Consider the following 16,827-nt stretch of genomic DNA (forward strand, 5'->3'; position numbering starts at 1 on the left):
AAGAATATGCAATGGAGAAGAGACTTTTCAATAAGTGGTATTGGGAATATTGGATATGTGCATGTAAAAGAATGAAACTTGACCCCAAACTTACACCATTCACAAAAATTAACTTGAAAGGACTTATGTAAGTCTTAAAGTCATGAAAATCCTAGAAGAAAACATAAAGAAACAAACTCCTTGACCTGGGTTTTGTTACGATGTTTGGAAATCACACCTAAAGCCTAAACAAAAACAACAAAAATAAAGTGAAACTACATCAAACTATAAATCTTCCTCACAGAAAAAGAAGCCATCCACAAAGTGAGGACAACTTACTGAATGGGGGAAAATATTTGCAAACAATATACCTGATAAGGGGTTAATAACCAGAATGTATAAAGAACTCACAGAACTCAATAACAAAAATAAAAATGAAAAAAAAATCTGATTTAAAAATGGGCAAAAAGGGAGTTCCCATAGTGGTGCAATGGAAACAAATCCAACTAGGAACCATGAGGCTGCAGGTTTGATCCCTGCCCTCGCTCAGTGGGTTATGGATCTGGCGTGACCACGAGCTGTGGTGTAGGTCGCAGACATGGCTCAGATCTGGTGTTGCTGTGGCTGTGGTGCAGGCCAGCAGCTGTAGCTCCAACTGGACCTTTATCCTGGGAACCTCCATGTGCTGTGGGTATGGCACTAAAAAGGCAAAATAAATAAATAAATAAAATAAAATGGGCAAAAGGCCAGAATAGACATTTTCCCAAAGAAAGTATGTAAATGGCCAAGAGGTACATAAAAAGATGCTCAAATCACTGGTCATTAGAGAAATACAATTTAAAACCACAATGAACTATCTCCTCAAACCCCTTAGGAGGTCTATTATCAAAAAGACAAGAAATAACAAATGGTGGAGAGGATGCGGAGAAAAGGGAGCCCATGTGCTCTCTTAGTAGGAGTGGATATTGGTACAGCAACTGTGAAAAGCAGTATGGAAGACTCTCAAAAAATTAAGAATAGACCTATTGTATAATCCAGCAATTTCACTTCTGGGAACATATCCAAAGGAAACAAAACACTAACTTGAAAAGTTGTCTGTACTCCCATGTTCATAGCGGCAGTATTTATAACAGCTAAGGTATGAGAACATTTTTAGTGTCCATCAGTGATGAATGGAAAAAGAAGAGGTGATTTTATATATGTGTGTGTGTGTGTGTGTGTGTGTGTGTGTGCGCTCGTGTGTGCATGTTCATTCACAATGGAATATTATTCAGCCATTAAAAAGGAAACCCTGGAATTCCTGTTGTGTCGCAGTGGGTTAATGATCTGGCTTGTCTCTGTGGAGGCACCTGTTTGATCCCCAGCCTGGTGCAGTGTGTTAAGGATCCAGCATTGCTGCAGCTGTGGCGTAGGTCTCAGCTCTGGCCTGGATTTGATCCCAGGTCCGGAATCTTCCATATGCCCTGGCTGCAGCCAAAAAAAAAGAAAAAAAAAAGAAAGGAAAATCCTACCGTTTGTGACCATATGGATGGACCATGGAAGGCATTATACTAAGTGAAATAAGACAGAGAAGCCAATATGGTATGACTCACTTTTATGTGGCTCTAAAACCAAACCACTAAACTCACAGAAAATGAAATCAGAGCTGTGGTTTCCAGGGTGGGGGAAGGGGGAGGGGCAATTGGAGGAAGATGATCAAAAAGTACAAACTTCCAGTAATGAGGGGAATCGAACTAGGGAGGTAATATACCACGTGCTGTCTGCAGTTAGGCTGCTGTGTCATTTACCAGAAAGCTGTTGAGAGAGCAGGTCCTAAGAGTTCGCATCACAAGAGAAAATTTCTTTTCATCGTCTATACGAGAGATGAGGCATGTTGATTAAATCTATTGTGGTCATCATTTCACAGTACAGGTCAAACCATTGTGCTGTGCACCTTAGACTCACACAGTGATGTGTCAGTCATGTCTCAAAACTTGAAAAAAAAGATTAGCAAATGGATCTCTTTCATGTATATTGTTTGGATGCTTTCTTTTTTCTTTTTCTTCTTTTTTTTTAGGGCCGCACCTGCAGCATATGGAAGTTTCCAGGCTAGGGGTCGAATCAGAGCTGCAGCTGCTGGCCTACACCACATCCACAGCCACACAGGATCTGAGCCACATCTGCAACCTACAGCACAGCTCACAGAAAAAAATGACGGATCCTTAATCTACTGAACGAAGCCAGGGATCGAACTCTCATCCTCATGGAACTAGTCAGGTTTATAACCCACTGAGCCACAATAGGAACTCCCTAGTCTGGATGCTTTTCAAACTGCCACTTCTGTGCTGGGCCCTGGGATGCCTGAGCCTGCGCACACGTCCTTTAAGAGCAGTGTCTCATCTCGCTACAGCCCTTTGGATCTCAGAGATGCTATAGCCCCATTTTCTTTTCTTTTCTTTTTTTTTTTAAGTTGAAGTTCTTTATTTCTCTTGTCTTTTAAGGGCAGTTATCCTTGAAAAACAATTGTTCCTCTCCCCAAGCTTCAGGGTCATAGTCACATTTTAGTGTATTTTTTTGAAGGCCTAGCATGGCACTTTTGTTTCTTGGTAAGATTTTTTTTTTTTTTTTTTGGTCTTTTTAGGGCTGCACCCACTGCATATGGAGAGTCCCAAGCTAGGGGTCGAATCAGAGCTATAGCTGCTGGCCTATACCACAGACACAGCAATGTCAGATCCAAACCAAGTCTGGGAACTATACCACAGGTCATGGAAATGCCAGATCCTTAACCCACTGAGTGAGACCAGGGATTGAACCTGCATCTTCATGGATGCTAGTCAGGTTTGTTTCTGCTGAGCCACAACAGGAATTCCTCTTGGTAAGATTTAGCTTGTAACATCCGTTCCTAGGAGTGCTTAGATTTTTTTTTTTTTTTTTTTTTTTGCCACACCCTTGGCAGGAGGAATTTCCAGGCTGGGGATTGAACTTGTACCACAGAGTGACCTGAGCCATAGTAGTGACACCACCAGATCTTTAACTCACTAGGCCATCAGGGAACTCCCTGTGTAGATTTATTTAGACAACTTGTTTACACTTTGGGGTACATCTAGTATGATTGTTTGGGGGCCATTCTACCCCAGCTTTTAGATTTGGGGTTTCTCCAACCCATTGGTTTTCAAAGCCAGCTGTTTGGAGGGCTCATCTCTCAGGTGTAGGTCTTAAGAGTTGGGATGCCTGATGTGGGGTACAAATCCTTTGCTCCTCAGGAGGAAGCCCCAGGTCTGTGGGTTTCCTCCAGATTGCGGGTCCTCATGCCAGGAGCAGGGTTTATGGTGAGACTGCGTCTCAGCCGCTCTTTCCTGCCTCAGTATGCCCCTTTTCCCGTTCAATGAGTAGGAGCTGTGCAGCCGGTTTTCAGGTATTTTTTTTCTGAAGGAATCGTCCCATGTGTAGATGTGCATTGGATTTGGTGTGTCCGTGGGAGGAGGTGAGTCAGGATCTTCCTATGTCCATCTTGGACCACTTCCCTGCCTGTAATCATCAGAGTTTCTAAGAGACTAGAGCATCATCATTTCAAGCATCATTTTGACCCTGAAAAATTACATGACAGTGGTGCTAATTATTGCTACAGTGGCGACTTTAAAACGATATACAAATGTATCAACACTGCATGTTGTACATCTTGAGTACACACTGTATGTAAAATATGTTTCCATGAACAAAACTTTATGTACTGCTGAGCGTGTTCAGATAGTGAGGGCGGAACTGCAGCATATGGAAGTTCCCAGACTAAGAGACAAAACCGGAATTCCCATTGTGGCGCAGTGGTTAACAAATCTGACTAGGAACCATGAGGTTGCGGGTTCGATCCCTGGCCTTGCTCAGTGGGTTAAGGATCTGGCGTTGCCGTGAGCTGTGGTGTTGGTTGCAGACGAGGCTCGGATCCTGTGTTGCTGTGGCTCTGGTGTAGGCCGGTGGCTACAGCTCTGATTCGACCCCTAGCCTGGGAACCTCTATATGCTGTGGGAGTGGCCCTAGAAGTGGCAAAAAGACAAAAAAAAAAAAAAAAAAAAAGAGGCAACACCATCAAGGGCGAGGCTGTGCATCTATTTATAGACTCTCAGGTTTGGAAGGAGCTTGGAGACCAGCCAGGTCAACTGGTGTTTGATGCGTGACACAACACACACCTGTCTGATTACTGCTCACGTTGGACATCCTTTACTGTGCATTTTGTCGATTTGGGTCCATCCTTCCATTTCCCCAGAAACATAGGATTTCAGGGCTAACAGAAGATCTGAGTAACAGGTAATTTCCACTCAAGCTTCACCTCCGCCCTTGAACCCTCTCTCACATGAATCCATTGTCTTCTCTTTGTTGCTATGCGTACCCAGGGGTGAGCAATAAATAGCAATGGTTGCAGTTTTCTTTAATTTAGCTAATCTTTCTCTCATCATTTGCTATGGAAAAATAAGCCTTTTAGTAGGCTCCAAGTCATGCTTTTGTTAAATGGTTGCCCATGTTATAAATGAATGTAATTATAGTTTTTCCTTGAAAACAGCTTACTCCCAGGGCATAGCTGTTCAACCCAGGCTTGCCTGGAGTGTTGACAGCCCGCCAAAGGGATAATCACAGACAGGTGTCAGATGTACGAAACCAGATGTTTAAGTTCTTAACCACTGACTCCCCAAAAACTCTAAGGAGAGAGGTGGCTCAAGAATAGTTCATTTTTTTCAGTGCACATTTATTTTGTGCAGGAAAAAAAATATTTTTTTAGCTTAATAATTTAAAGTAGTACTGATATGTATTATTCCTCAAATTCATAGGGAGTAAAATTAAGTTTTCTCAATACCAACTTTGTTTTTCTTCAGGTATAACTATTCCAGGCAATTGATTAGTTTGCTTTAAAAGTGACGTACGATAAAGAAGACTGGAGGACATCAGTTTTGAGTAACGTGTCTAAAATGGAAGTCTCTTTGCTGCAGGTGTACTTAAACACTTCTGTACATGGTTAGAGAGGGCAAAGCAGATAGCACTGTACTCAGTGAAGCAAGGAAGGTGCATGCTTAGAAAATGTTTATTACAAGTCTTCTCAAACATACATAACACATGCATAACAAAACAGGTACATGCATAACAAAACAGGTATAATTTCCGTTCCCTGATGTGAAACTATTCTCAATGCAGCAGGTTCAAAGAGTTCTAAAAAGATCTTTAGGGATTTTTTAAAAATCATTTTTATGGAATGATAGTTTATTTACAATATTGTGTTCATTTCAGGTGTACAGCAAAATGATTCAGATATATATTCTTTTATATATATATTCTTTTTCAGATTCTTTTCCATTATAGGTTATTATAAGATATTGACTATAGTTTCCGGTACTATGCATAAATTCTTGTTATCTATTTTATATACAGTAGTGGTGTATCTGTTACTCCCAATGTCATAATTTATCTCCCTCTCCTCCCTTTTTTTGGCTACTTCCGTGGCATATAAAAGTTTCCAGGTCCCCACTGCCGTGACCCAAGCTGCAGCAGTGACAACGCTGGATCCTAAACCTGCTGCACCACCAGGGAACTACCTCCTTCCCCTTCGATACCATAGTTTGTTTTCCATGTCTGTGGGTCTGTCTGTTTTGTAAATAAATTCATTTGTATTACCTTTTAGATTCCACATAGAGTGATATCGTACAGTATTTGTCTTTGACTGACTTCACTTAGTATAAGCTCTAGGTCCATCCATGTTGCTGCAAAGGGTGTTATTTAATTCTTTTATATGGCTGAGTAGTATTCCATTGTATGTATGTACCACATCTTCTTTATCCATTTCTCATCGATGGACATTTAGGTTGTTTCCATGTCTTGGCTATTGTAAATAGCTCTGTGATGAACACTGGGGTACATGCATCTTTTCAAATATCAGAGTTTTCTCTGGATATATGCCCAGGAGTGGGATCACTGGATCATATGTTAACCCTACTCTTAGTTCTTTCCGAAACATTCATACTGTTCTCCATAGTGGCTGCACCAATTTACATTTCCACCCACAGTGTAGGAGGGTTCCCTTTTGTCCACACCCTCTCCAGCATTATAACTAGTGATCCTAAACATTTGTTTCCATTCATTACAGAATGTGGCGCCCCTTCCATTCACAGAAATAACATTGTTCTCCGCACAGCAAGCAAGTAGCATTTTAGAAACATCTTTATTTCAGGTGTCCTTAAACACTTCTCCACCTGCACTGCACAGTTGGGGCCACTTTTATTCACTGGTAGAACATTGTTCTCCATGCAGCAAGCAAATCGTTAGAAACATGTTTATCACAAGTGTTCTTAAACGCTTCTGTGCGTGCCACAGAGAATAGTGTAAAGAAAAGAATATCAGGAGTTCCCACTGTGTCAGCAGGTTGCAAACCTGACAAATATCCCTGATGATGCGGGTTCGATCCCTGGCCTCGCTCAGTGGGTTAAGGATCCAGTGTTGCCATGGGCTGTGGTTTAGGTCGCAGGTGCAGCTCGGATTCCACGTTGCCGTGGCCGTGGTGGAGGCCAACCCCTAGCCTGGGAATTTCCCTATGCTGCAGGTGCGGCCCTAAAAAGAAAAAAAAGAAAGGAATATGATTGGCAGTTCCAGTTTTAGAGATCAGCCATCAGCCACCGTGGTCACCCACTGACATTGCGCCTCGAGGGGATTTCAGGATGAGGAAGAACTGGAAGCGTTTTCACTTTGGATAGACTGGCCCCTAGAGAGGTAAGATGGGCATCTAGGAGAAAATTTCTATGACCTGCAAACGAAAAGCCATCAAATCATTAACTCGAGGTATCTATTCTTTGTGATTAGCAGTTATCTTTGGGTCTTCAACTGCATGTTTTTTTCCCAGCCAAAAAGTCACGTATGTTTCAAAGTAGATTTATTTCACCCAGCGCACAGCAAGGCAAACAAACATTGAGATGCTGAGGTCAGCAGCAAAGAGAGGGTTTACTTGCAAGGCAGCCAGGGGAGGAGATGGGAGAACAAAGTTTTAGATCTGCCCCTCTGAAGGCAAGGATCTTGGGGTATGTCTGGGATAACAAAACAAAGAAACAGGGTGGTCCAAGGCGTGGGGAGCCTGGGGAAAGGGCAATAGTCCTTCTGCGTAGGCGTCACTAGACTACAGGCCCCTGCTTGTTCCAAACGGGGGTGCTTCGCACCATCTGAGGGTGGAATGTGCCGCCCTCTGACGTTGGAGGGTCACCAAGTGGACGCTTGTGGGCGCCCTGTGCGGTCTGAACCAGCTCAGCTGGAATGAGGCAGAGCTGCCTCCAAGGTTCTGGAAAGCAACTCGGGCAAACCTGTTATCATTTAGGCAACATGGAGGACGAGGAAGTCTTAAAATGACCTTGGTTAGTGAACGCAGGTGAAATGGACTCGACGCTGTACCCGTGGTCTCGGTTCCTGGCTCCTCCCTGACCTCTTCAGAGCAGTTCCTCAGAGCGATCCGAGAGGCTGTCTCCTGGGCTAAAGTCCTCAGAGAGGTCCCTGAATTAAGCTTAATTCGTAGCTTTTTGTGTCGTACACTTTCCTTTCTGTCCACGATGGGCATAGCATCCAAACAACAAGCTCCTAGCCGCCTTAGAAATATCTTTACTCCCAGTGGGTTTTTTTTTTTTTTAACATTTCCTTACATGCGTGACAGAGTGGGTATGACGTCCCTTTACAGAACATGGTCCTTGACACAGAAAGCGAGTAACTTTCCAAGGAGCATCTTTATCACAGATGCTCTTAAACACCTTCGCATGCGCACTGCAGACAGGAAGAACTCCCGGCCGCTGGTGGAGCACTGTTCTTAATGGAGCCTGCAAGCAGTGGTCGTAGAAGCATCTTTATTAAATTGCTCTTAAACACGTGTCTACACGTGCTGCATAATGTATGCCTCTTCCATTCACTAATATAACACCATGAACAGTGCAGGAAGTCAGGTCAGGAGCATTCTTAGAAGCATTTTTATCACGCTTGTTTTTTTTTTAATTTATAATGATGTTTATTTTTTCCATTATAGCTGGTTTACAGTGTTCTCTCAATTTTCTACTGTACAGCAAGGTGACCCATTCACATATACATATATACATTCTTTTTCTCACATGATCCTGCTCCATCATAAGTGACTAGATGCAGTTCCCAGTGCTAAACAGCAGGATCTCACTGCTTATCCATTCCAAAGGCAATAGTTTGCATCTATTAACCCCCCCCCCCAATATGGAACACTTCATAAATCTGTGTGTCATCCTTGCGCAGGGACCATGCTAATCGTCTGTGTCGTTCCAATTTTAGTATATGTGCTGCTGAAACAAGCACTTTTTTGTGTGTTTTTAGAGCCGCACCCACAGCATAGGGAAGTTTCCGGGTTAGGGGCTGAATCAGAGCTGCAGCTGCCAGCCTGCACTACAGCCATGGCAATGCCAGACCTGAGCCTCGATCTCTGACCTACACTGCAGCTCATGGCAATGCTGGATCCTTACCCCAACTGAGCAAGGCCAGTGATCGAACCCACATCCTCATGGATACTAGTTGGGTTCTTAACCCACTGAGTCACAATGGGAATTCCTTTCACACGTGTTCTTAATCATGTCTATACATTCTTTGCAGAATGAGTATAACTTCCGCTAAATGACTGTCATGTTTCTCATTGCAGCATTAAGTAACATTCTTAGAAACATCTATATTTCAAGTTTTCTCAAACACTGCGCTATGTGAATTACAGGTGAACTCCCAGTCAATGATATAACACTTCTCCAAAGGCAGCAAGTACGTAGTGTTCTCAGAAACGTCCTTATAACAAGTGTCTTTAAACACTTCTCCAAATGCTTTGCAGATGGGTGCCACTCCCATTCACTTGTAAACAAAGAAAACAGTGTTTTTACTGTTTTACCCGCTAATTCTACAAGGATTAAATTATAACCCGATGCAGTTGTTGACCAGACATGCACTTGGAGAGGAAATTAAGACCATACCAGGATTCAGTGTGCTTTGGACAAGCAGGCCCCTTTAACAGATCTCAGGAAGGATTTTAACAAACCCAGATTCTTGCATCTTAGCACTCAAGTCATTAACTTGAGTCGTCTGTTCTTTGTGACCAGCAGTAATCCTTTCCCAAGATGTATGCTAGACTGTACATGTAAAATCACATAGAAACTGGCTGCCCTCCATCCCTCTTCCGAGCAGGTCCCTCAAAGCCGCTGAGAGGCTGTCTCCTGGGGCTACCATCCCCAGGAAGTTCCCGGAATAAAACTTAAAACTCATAACCCTCATGGTGTGCATTTTTCTTTATGTCGACGCGCTGATAAAACTGTTGTAAGGCAACGTGCAAGTAGGATTCTTAAAAACATCTTTTTCGTAGGTGTTCGGAAAGACTTCTGCGCTGCCTTGGAGAGCAGGTGCAATGTCTTCGCATTGGCAGTGCACTGTTTTCAGTATAGCTCCCCAAGGGGTTCTCAGAAACCCTCTAGTCAGGAGTGTTTCTCTGCGTACACGGCAGCATGTGTGTAACACTCCTCCACGGCACAACACCTGCTGTCAGTGCAGAAGGCAAGTGCTGGTCTTGGAACAATCTTTATAAAATTCTTCTTAAACAGTTCTATCCATGCTTTAATGAATGGGCGTAAATTCAGGTCCTCATATAACATTGCTCTCAAGTCACCTGCCAAACATTCTTTTTAGACACCTTTTTTTTTTTTTTTAATCTTTTAGAGCCATACTCATGGCATATGGAAGTTCCCAGGCCAGGGGTCGAATCAGAGCTACAGCTGCCAGCCTAGACCACAGCCACAGCAACGCCCGATCTCAGCCATGTCTGAGACCTACACCACAGCTCCTGGCAAGGGAGAATCCTTAACCCACCGATCAAGACCAGGGAATTAACCGGCTGCCTCGTGGATACCAGTCAGGTTCGTTACTGCTGAGCCATGAGGGGAACTCCAGACGTATCTTTATTACTTATATTTTTAAACACCTCTTGACAGGCATTGTAGAAATGGTGCCACTTCCATTCACCGAGGAAACAGTTCTCCACAGGGCCAGCAAGCAGCGTTCTTAAAAACATCTTTATCACAAAGGTTCTTAAACACCTCTCTACATGCGTTGCAAAGTGGTGCCCCTTCTGTATCCCTGTTCTCAGTGCAGAATGTCAGCAGCATTTCAGAAACAGTCTTGTTACAGGGTTTTAAACACTTCTGCACATGCTTCGTAGAGCGGATGTAACCTCCTTTGAGTGACATAACCGTGCTCTAAACACAGAAACCAAACAGTTCTAGAAATCTTTTGTTACAGTTGGTCTTAATCATGAATTGCAGAATGAGTGACAGTTCCTTTCTTTCGTAGAACAATGTTCTCAGTGCAGCATCAGGTAGCTTTCTAGAAATATCTTCTAATTTGTGTTCTTTCACTTCTCAACATGTGTTACAGGATGGGTGCCTCTTCCATTCAAGAAGAATTCTCTTCTATTCTTCCATATAATACAGTTTTCTCTGCAGCCAACAAATAGCAGGCACAGTAACATCTATTTATTATAGTTATGAAACATTGTGCATGATTCGCAGAATAGGTATAAATTCCATTAGATGATATAATACTGTTCTCAACATAGGAAATAAGTGGTACTAGCAGACATAGCCTTATTACAAGTATTCTTTTTTTCATTTATTTAAAACAAATTTTATTGGGAATTCCCATTGCGGCTTAGTGGGTTAAGGACCTGACATAGTCGCCATGAGGATGTGGCTTCAATCCCTGGCCTCGCTCGGTGGGTTAAGGATCCAGTGGCGCCGCAAGCTGCAGCATAGGTCACAGATACAGCTTAGATCCAGTGTTGCTGTGGCTGTGGCGTAGGCCTCAGCTGCAGCTCCGATTCAATCCCTAACCCAGGAACTTCCATATGCCACAGGGGTGGCCTTAACAAAAAATTTAAAAAATAGGTTTTATTGGCATACAGTTGACTTAAAAAGTTGTGTTAGTTTCAGATGTACATCAAAGTAAATCATATATATATATATATATATATATATATATATATATATTTATTTATTTATATATATATTCCTTTTTGGATTCTTTTCCCATATAGGTTCTTACACAGTATTGAGTAGATTACCCCGTGCTATACAGTAGGTCCTTGTTACCTATCTATTTTATATATAGTAGTGTGTATATGTCAATCCCAACCCTCTAATTTATCCATACCACTCCATATTTCCCCTTTGGTAACCATGAATTTGGTTTCAAAATCTTTGAGACTATCTTTGTTTTGTAAGTTCTTTTGTATCATTTTTTGTTAGATTCCACATATTAGTGAACTTATATGATATTTGTCTTTGCCTGACTTACTTAGTATGATAATTTCCAGGTCCATCCGTGTTGCTGCAAATTTCATTCTTTTTTATGGCTGAGTAATATTCCATTGTATACATGTACCTTTTCTTCTTTATCCAATCTTCTGTTAATGGATATTTACATTGCTCCCAGTCTTGGCTATTATAAATAGTGCTGCTATGAACATTAGGATGCAAGTATCTTTTTGAATTATGGTTTTCTCTGGGTATATGCCCAGGAGTGGGATTGCTACATCACAAGAGCCTCCATACCATTCTCCATAGTGGTTACACCAGCTTACATTCTCACCAACAGTGTAGGAGGGTTCCCTGTTCTCCACACCCTCTCCAGCATTTATTGTTTGTAGATTTTTTGATGATGGCCATTCTGACTACTGTGAGGTGATGCCTCATTGTAGTTTTGATTTGCATTTCTCTCATAATTAGTGATGTTGAGTATCTTTTCATGCATTTTTGGCCATCTGTATGTCTTCTATGGAGAAATGTCTTTAGATCTTCTGCCCATTTTTTGATTGGGTTGTTTGGTTTTTTTGATATTGAGCTGCATGTGTTGTTGGTAGATTTTGGAGATTAATCCCTTGTCAGTCACTTCATTTGCAAATATTTTCTCCCATTCTGTGTGTTGTCTTTTTTGTTTTGTTTATGGTTTCTTGTGCAAAATCTTTTAAGTTTAATTAGGTCCCATTTGTTTATTTTTGCTTTTATTATCATTGCTCTAGGTGATGGATGAAGAAAAATATTGCTGTGATTTATGTCAAAGAGTGTTCTGCCTATGTTTTCCTCTAAGAGTTTTATAGTATCCAGTCTTATGTTTAGGTCTTTAATCCATTTTGTGTTTATTTTTGTGCAGGGTGTTAGAGAGTATTCTAATTTCATTCCCTTGCGTGTTGCTGTCCAGTTTCCCCAGCACCATTTATTGAAGAAGCTGTCTTTTTTCTCCATTGCATATTCTTGCTTCCTTTGTCATAGATTAATTGACCATAATTGTGTGGGTTTATTTCTGGGCTTTCTGCGCTCGTCCACTGCTACGAGTACTCTTTTACAGTTTTCTACATGCACTGCCAAACGGGTACCACTGCTATTCACTGTTGTAACACCATTCTCAATGCAACATGCAAGTAGCTTTCTTTAAAAAACATCTGTATTGTGGGAGTTCCCTTCATGGCTCAGCAATTAGTGAACCCGACTAGGATCCATGAGGATGCGGGTCCAATCCCTTGCCTTGCTCAGTGGATTGGGGATCTGGCGTTGCCGTGAGCTGTGGTATAGGTTGCAGACATGGCTTGGATGGCACGTTGCTGTAGCCATGGTGTAGGCCAATGGCTACAGCTCCAATTGGATCCCTAGCCTTGGAACCTCCATATACCACAGGTGTGGCCCTCAAATAGCAAACAAACAAACCAAACAAACCAAAACCCCCCAAAAACCCATCCATATTGCCATGATCATAAACAATTTTCTAATGCATTGTAGATAAGGGGCCATTTCCATTCATGGATATAAGACTGTTTTCATGCCAGCAAGCCAAGAAGAAACATCTTTATGACAGTTTTTCCTAAACACTTCTATGCATGTATTGCTTAACTAGTGCCAATACCATTCACTGATACAACAGTGTTCTCCAGGCAGCCAGCAAGCGGAACTCTTAGAAAGGTCAAACAAATGTTTTTAAACTCTTCTCTACATGAATTGCAGATGGTGCCACCCTGATTCACCCGTGTACGTTGTTCTCAAGAAAGAAAGCTAGTGCCATCCTTAGAAACATTTTTCTTACAAGTGTTCTTAAATACTTCTCCCAGTGCTCTGAGAAATGCATGCCACTCTCACTGACTGCTAGAACTCTGTGGTCTAAGCTGTAAAAAAAAAGAAAAACTGTACTTGGAAACATCTGTATCCCAAGTGTTTGTCATACTTCGCATGCATCCCAAACTGTGTTCTGCTTCCATTCATGACCTCAACACAGCAGGCAAGTGGTTTCTTAGAAAAATCTTTAATTGCACTCCCAAACACTTGGGTACAGGCACTGCAGGGTGGGTGTAATACCCATTCACTGACCGAACACTGTTCCTGATGCAGCAAGTATTAGTGTTCTTAAGAATCCCTTTAATCCAAGTGTATTTAAACAGCTCTGTATGTGCATGGTGGATGCCAATAACTTCCACAAATAAAAGCTAATAGAAATGGTTCTCAACTTGGCAAGTTGCAATCTTTATTACAATTGTTCTTAAATTCATGTCTCTACGCATTACAGAAAGGTGGTAAGCTCGGTTCACTGCTGTGACCCTGTTCTCGACACTGCAAACATCATAGCAGCTAGACACCTAGGTGTGAGCAGAGAAAGGGGGGCACAGGCCAGGTGGCAGGAAGCCATGCATCTTGTAAACAGTGGGGGTCCATGGGCAGAGAAAGGCAGGAACCTCCAGACTGACAGGAAACCACACAATTTGGGTGATAAGTGTCTTGGATGCTAACAAAGAATGGTGGGAAAAGGCAGGACTCTTCAGCCTCCCAGGTAACCTGCTGCTCATTATGCCCTCATTACAATAAAATTAGCCTTGTAGGTAAGAATTATCCATCATGCACCAACACCATGACACTTCCAAGCAAAGCTAAATAAAAACAAAAAATCCCTCCTACCCTCCAGGAGGGTGGAGCTGGAATGAAAATCAGGGAATATGGGAGTTCCCATTGTGGCTCAGTGGTTATGAACCCAACTAGTGTCCCTGAGGACTCGGGTTCAATCCCTGGCCTTGATCAATGGGTTAAGGATACTGTGTTGCCATGAGCTGTGATGTAGGTCGAAGATGTGGCTGGGATCCTGCGTTGCTATGGCTGTGGTGTAGGCAGGCAGGCAGGCAGCTATAGCTCCAATTCGACCCCTAGCCTGGGAACGTCCATAATGCCACGGGTTCGGCCCTAAAAAAAACAAAACAAAAATAAAATAAAATGGCTACACTCTTTGTGATTCCAATATTGACAGAAACCTAAAACTGCTCTAAGAAAAATTCAATCTTTATTTATTTATTTTTTTGCCTTTTCTAGGGCCACTCCCTTGGCATATGGAGGTTCCCAGGCTAGGGGTCAAATTGGAGCTGTAGCCGCCAGCCTACGCCAGAGCCACAGCAACGCTGGATCTGAGCCAAGTCTGTGACCTACACCACAGCTCACGGCAATGCCGGATCCTTAACCCACTGAGCAAGGCCAGGGATCGAACTTGCAACCTCATGGTTCCTAGTTGGATTTGTTAACCACTGCACCACAACGGGAACTCCAGAAAAACTCAATCTTAAAAAAAAAAAGTATGGGAGTTGCTACGGCTGTGGTGTAGGCCGGCAGCTACAGCTCCGATTTGACTCCTAGCCTGGGAACCTCCATATGCCGCAGGAGCAGCTCAAGATAAGGCAAAAAGACAAAAAAAAAGAAAGAAGTATGCTGCCAAAAAAAAAAAAATAAGAAAAAATATATGGACTGTCTCAGAAGGTTGTTTAATAAAGATGGTATGTTTTTCTAGATTTTTTTGTTGGTGTGAAATTTCTCAAAATTTATAAATTTGAGTTTGTGTTTTTAAAATCTTTTTTTTTTTTTTTTTTTGCTTTTCAGGGCCACGCTTGTGGCATATGGAAGTTCCTAGGCTAGGGGTCGAATTAGAGCTACAGCTGCTGGCCTACCCCACAGCCACAGCAATGCGGGATCTGAGACGCATCTGTGACCTGCACCACAGCTCATGGCAACACCAGATCCTTAACCCATTGAGCGAAGCCAGGGATCGAACCCGAATTGTCATGGATCCTAGTTGGGTTTGTTAACTGCTGAGCCACAAAGGAAACTCCCTAAAATCATTTTTAATAAATGTCCACTTCTACGCCTCATTTTTCATGCATAAGCTTGTATTCTTTTCCTTAAAGGACCACCTTCCACAAAATGGATAAACTGGAGGTTTATGGGTAAAATGGATAATACTGAACCCGCCTCCCGGGCTTCAGTGTCAACCACCCTTTAGAAATACAACCTTCCTCAGTTTAACGCTCCTCTGACACGCCTACGAAAACAGTCAGCATTGAGAATATACTCTCTTAGCTTTTATTTACATTCTATTTTTTTTCCATCTCCCTAGCCAGCCCGCACACCCCATCATGGACCTGTTCACCTATTCATTTGTGCATGAAAAACATGCACCTGTCATCTGCCTTTCACTCCTCTGTTCCTAGATAGGCCTGGATTTCCAGAGTCCAAGGTTACTGGTTGCCTAGGAGATGCCTGCTGTGGATGATACTCATCCTGGGCTTAAAGAAAGCGCCCCCCGCTTCCCTCCCCAACTCACTTCTGATGTCTCAAACTCCTCCCTTGGGTCTCTCTCCAGAACTAAGAGCAATCATCTCTCCCTCGCCACACCCACTGGGTGTTGTAAAGATCGGGAAATTGGTCCATAAAATGTGTTGAAATTGGAGTTCCCTGGTGGTTCAGTGGGTTCAGGATCCAGGGTTGTCACTGCTGTGGCTCAGGTTCCTGCTATGATGTGGGTTCGATCCCTGGCCCAGAAACTTCTGCATGCTGCAGACCCAGCCAAAAAAAAAAAAAAAAGTGTTCAAATCAAGAAACTGTTGCTAAGTAACTGTTGCTAAGGAGCCAAAGCGCCCACGTTATTTCTTGCTTGGAATCCTCTACCACTGCAAATAAACTGTTCTTTCAATACAGAGGAATCCAAAGCAAGTGCTTTTTCCCTTCATTCTTTGAGTGTTGAAAGGTCCGTCCCCGGTGTGCTCAGGGACACCTGGAGCTGCTGGGACAGAGCATGTGGGGGCCTTGGTGGCGGGTCTGCTGCCTCACTGGGCAGTGGCATCGTCAACCACAGCAGCCAGGCCTGGTCAGACAGGGCAGCAGGCTTCGTGCAGGCGGCCACGTACTGATTCAACAAAGACACTTCGAATCTTCTCCAGCTGGAAGCCCTTGCCATTCTGGGAACACGAAGATTTCCCAGACAGTGTAAATCACATGCTACCACTTCTGTGTATTTTTCTTTTTTCTTTTTTTCTTTTTAGGGCTGCACCCACAGCATATGGAAGCTTCCAGGCAAGGGGTCAAACTGGAGCTGCAGCTGCCAGCCTACAACCACAGCCACAGCAATGGCAACACCAACACCAGATCCCAGATATATCTGAGAGCTGTGTCACAGCTTGTGGCAATTCTAGATCTTTAGCCCTCTGAGCAAGACCAGGGATTCAACCAGCATCCTCATGGATGCTGTGTTGGGTTCTTAACCCACCGAGCCACAACGGGAACTCCCATTTCTCTGTATTCTTTTTAAAAGGACAGAGGAAGAACCTGTGCCAGAACCCACTTTATTTGAATATGGTTGGATACATAAGACATGAATTTAAACATTGTGCTAAGTGAAAGAGGCCAGACACAAAAGGCCACATAATGCATAGTTCCATTTATATGCAGTGTTGAGAATAGGCGGATCCACAGAGAAAGATTAGTGGCTGCCAGGTATATGGTCAGGCCACTC

At 42.9% G+C, this 16,827-nt stretch overlaps 1 protein-coding gene and 1 non-coding gene across 3 annotated transcripts in view; one reads left to right on the forward strand and one right to left on the reverse strand.

Moving 5' to 3' along the window:
- POLM (DNA polymerase mu) overlaps positions 1-5,476 on the forward strand; it is a 31,454-nt gene extending 25,978 nt beyond the window's left edge. The window contains exon 13 of one of the 2 annotated variants that reach the window (XR_007132579.1): positions 5,456-5,476. The gene's annotated coding sequence lies outside the window, so the exon portion shown is untranslated. Of the gene's footprint in view, positions 1-4,823; positions 5,172-5,455 lie in introns of those variants that run through there. The other variant, XR_007132580.1, reaches the window with a different exon arrangement.
- A 2,708-nt stretch (positions 5,477-8,184) lies between these two features.
- LOC125117833 (U6 spliceosomal RNA) lies at positions 8,185-8,289 on the reverse strand. Its single transcript, XR_007132740.1, has one exon. It is a non-coding gene; the product is annotated as a U6 spliceosomal RNA (small nuclear RNA).
- Positions 8,290-16,827: the final 8,538 nt, after the last annotated feature.

The sequence above is a fragment of the Phacochoerus africanus genome, chromosome 16 (genome assembly GCF_016906955.1).
Source record: "Phacochoerus africanus isolate WHEZ1 chromosome 16, ROS_Pafr_v1, whole genome shotgun sequence".
Classification (NCBI taxonomy): domain Eukaryota; kingdom Metazoa; phylum Chordata; class Mammalia; order Artiodactyla; family Suidae; genus Phacochoerus; species Phacochoerus africanus.